Here is a 3,504-nt window from a genome sequence, read left to right on the forward strand (position 1 = left end):
TCAAGAGAGAGGTCTAGGCTAAACATGTACACTTGGCAGTGCTGGGTAGATAGTTGGTATTTAAAGCCTCGAAACCACCTGAGATCACCAAGGGAGTGGGTGTCAATGGAGAGGACTATGGACTGAGCCCTGTGGCACCCTGACATTGAGTTAAGGGAGAAGTGGAGGAACAGCAAGGGAAGCTGAAGTGTGACCAATGAAGTCAGGGAAAATGTAAGAGAATGTGGAAGATAGATGAAGAAAGTGTACAAGGAGGGGGTGATCAACCGTGTCAAAAACTAGTAGTCGGTCAAGTAAGATGGGGACTGAAACTTGACTATTATCTTCAGCAGTGATATGGACATAGGTGACCCTGAAGAGAGCAGTTTTAATGGAGTAAGGTGGGACAGATGGCCCTAGTTACAGTGGATTTAAGAGAAAATAAAAGGAGAAAAATTAGAGATGAAATAGTCAACTCTTTACTACAAAAAGGAGCAAGGTAATGGGATGATTGTGGCATCAAAGGGGACAGTGGGGGCTTCCCTGGTGGCGCAGTGGTTGAGAGTCCGCCTGCCGATGCAGGGGACATGGGTTCGTGCCCCGGTCTGGGAGGATCCCACATGCCGCGAAGCGGCTGGGCCCGTGAGCCATGGCCACTGAGCCTGCGCGTCCCGAGCCTGTGCTCCGCGACGGGAGAGGCCACGACGGTGAGAGGCCCGCGTACCGCAAAAAAAAAAAAGGGGGGGGGGACAATGGCATCAAAAAAGTTTTTTGGTTTGTTTTAAGATGGAAGAAATAACTTCATATTTGTATGCTGATAGAACTGATCCAGTAAACAGTGAGAAATTGTTGATTTTGCAGAGTGTGCAAACAGCTGCCCTTAATGTCTTTGAGTAGGGGACAGGAGATGGGATCTAGTGCCCAAGTGAAGAGATTAGACTTAGGAGCCTAGATAATTGATCCATGGAAAAGGTGGTGGGAGGGGGAGTGTATATTAGTGCAAATGCAGGTAGGTACCGTCGATATGGTAATGAGATTCTGTGGAAGTTTTCTCCTGGTGCATCAGTACTCTCAAGATCATCAGCTGAGCATGAGGATGGGGGAGAATGTGATGGGTCTGAGGAGGAAAGAGACACCATATACTACTTGTCAAGGAGATCAGCAGAGTAAATGGACTAAAGGCACAAGTGTGACTGCCTGGCAGCATAAAGGACCCACTTAAGAGCCATGACTTTGATTTTAAACTGAGTCCAATTAACAGGGTTTTTATTCCCCCTCCCACTTCCAGCTACATTCAGGTGTATGGGTGGAGCTCAAAATTGGAAAACTAGATTTCATCAGTATGGTAGACTTGCCAAGGGAGTTCACCAAAGTGAGAGGGGAGCAAGAGAATGGACAGCATGTGCAAGGGAGGGATTATAATAATTGAGTGTGGACTTTATGGATAAAGAGAAAAGTGACAACATCAAGAGGTTGGGGCCAGAGAGGAGGTGGCAAGATTTCGGACTTGGTATCCAGACGGGGGTAGGTGTTGTTGGGGTCAGAGTACTAGAGGATAGGGGATGTACTATTAATGAATCTTGAGCAGGCTAATGAAATAGAATTTACGGACGGGGTGCAGTTATTGATAACGAGAAGTTCTAGGGGATGAGTAAGTGGCTGAAATAGTAGGCAGGAGAAAAATCACTGGAGAAGACATATCAAGGAACTGAGAGTCCAGGGTATGAGAAAGATCATCATCTATTCTACATATATTCTAAATCACCAAGGATTAAGAAGAAATTAGCACGGGAAAGAATTACAGTAAGCAGGAGCTACACAGTCTAAAAATGAGGAGGAGAAATTGAGGTGAGGGAGAGCAGTGGATGATGGCAACAGTGAAGAGTAGTGAGTGATACAACCTGATGATATAAAGTTCAAAAGTCAAAGACAGTTTTAGGGAACAGGGAAGAAGCATGGTCTGATACTGTCAACATTGAAAATGCAAGAAATTTCACATCATCTATACATAGATTTCACATAGTCTGGCTTTCACATAAAATTCTTCCTTCTCTGTAAATCAGATATGGCAAAGCGATCCGTGCTGACTGCTTCACTCAGCAACAGTGATTTCCTGGCTCCCTGGCGTATTTGAGTTTGGCTCCCCTGTTCCAGCAATTCAAGAGCTACTAGGTTAGCCTCTGTTACTTAGCTAATTCAGGTAGTCCCTTTGAGGGGTATAGGGCTTCTAAAGCGTGTACAGATTGGCTGTAAAATTTTAGCCATTTGAACAAAGCCATTTGAACGTTGAAAACAGGGATACAGAAACTCTTGCCCAAACGATGTTGGTTTTACCAATTTTCAAGTACATTTTGTGGAATATTTTACCTGGAAATTCAGGTAGCTACGAAATGACGGTGCGTCGTTACTGTTGATCCCTAGAGGGCGTCATTCCCCAAAAGTACAAATCTGAAAGGTTGCAAACAGGTGTTGATATTTTTCAGCGGATAGCCATCGTCCACTCTTCAGTCCTTCAGGCTGGGATTTTTCTCACCACTTTCGAAGCATCCCCTCCTTTTTGGCAGTGGCATTCGTATCATGCCTGCCGTGGGATATTACAGCATAAACAGTAGAAGATTTCAAAACAATAGCCAATTTTACTTAAACTCCCTGTTGAAAGCAAGAGGAAGATTCTGTGAAGCACTTTGAGGAAGGAAAAAGTGGTCGAAAAATGCTTCATCAGGACAGCCCATGGACAAGAGAAGGTAGTAAAACCAAATAGCAGTTTGGACAAAGGACAGCCTCGAGAAGAAAACGACCACACTCTTATTTCACTTCGTTCTCTCTTATGTTTTTCTGTTCTTGGTATCTAGGTTCATCTTTTTCCAATTATTATTTCAGACATACACATTTACCTGTTTAACTTCGGTAAAAGTTGGGAGGAAAACGTGCCAAACGTTTAGAGTGGCTGTCTTCAGCTGGAGGGGGGGCTATGAGTGATTATTTTCTTCTTTCAGTTTTTCTGGGTTTTCCAAGTGCTCCTCAAGAAACAGTACAAAACGAAATAACTTTGTAAAAAGAAGTCATGACAGGTCATCTCATATCCATCCAGGCCAGGTCGAGGGGGTGGCGGACTCTCCATCAGTTCTGAGCTTCTGGTCTTTCTCCACCTCTCACTCTTTGCTTGGTCTCATCACTCACGTTCCAAAGCCAGAGGAGCGGAAGGACTGTTTAAAACTGAAAGCCAACCTGCAGGGGGAAGCCGGGGCCGGGTGAGCCAGCGCCGGGCCGGGCCGGGCGAGCCCAGGGGCCTCTCCGGGGAGCGGCGCTGTACGTCACGTGGGGCCCGCCCAGGCGCGGCCCGGAATCCGCGCGTGCGGCCGTCTTAGCAGCCGTCGTGGAAGCAGGATTTCCGCGGTTGTGCAACGGCATCGCGCTTCTGCGGAGAGGCTGGGCTCCGCGTTCCTCCCTGGCCCGGCCCCTCCTCTCCGGCAGCCCAGCCATGGCCTGGACCGTGGCGGCGGCGGCGGGGAGCTGCGGGGCCCG

The sequence above is a fragment of the Lipotes vexillifer genome, unplaced genomic scaffold (assembly GCF_000442215.2).
Source record: "Lipotes vexillifer unplaced genomic scaffold, Lipotes_vexillifer_v1.1 scaffold170, whole genome shotgun sequence".
Classification (NCBI taxonomy): Eukaryota; Metazoa; Chordata; class Mammalia; order Artiodactyla; family Lipotidae; genus Lipotes; species Lipotes vexillifer.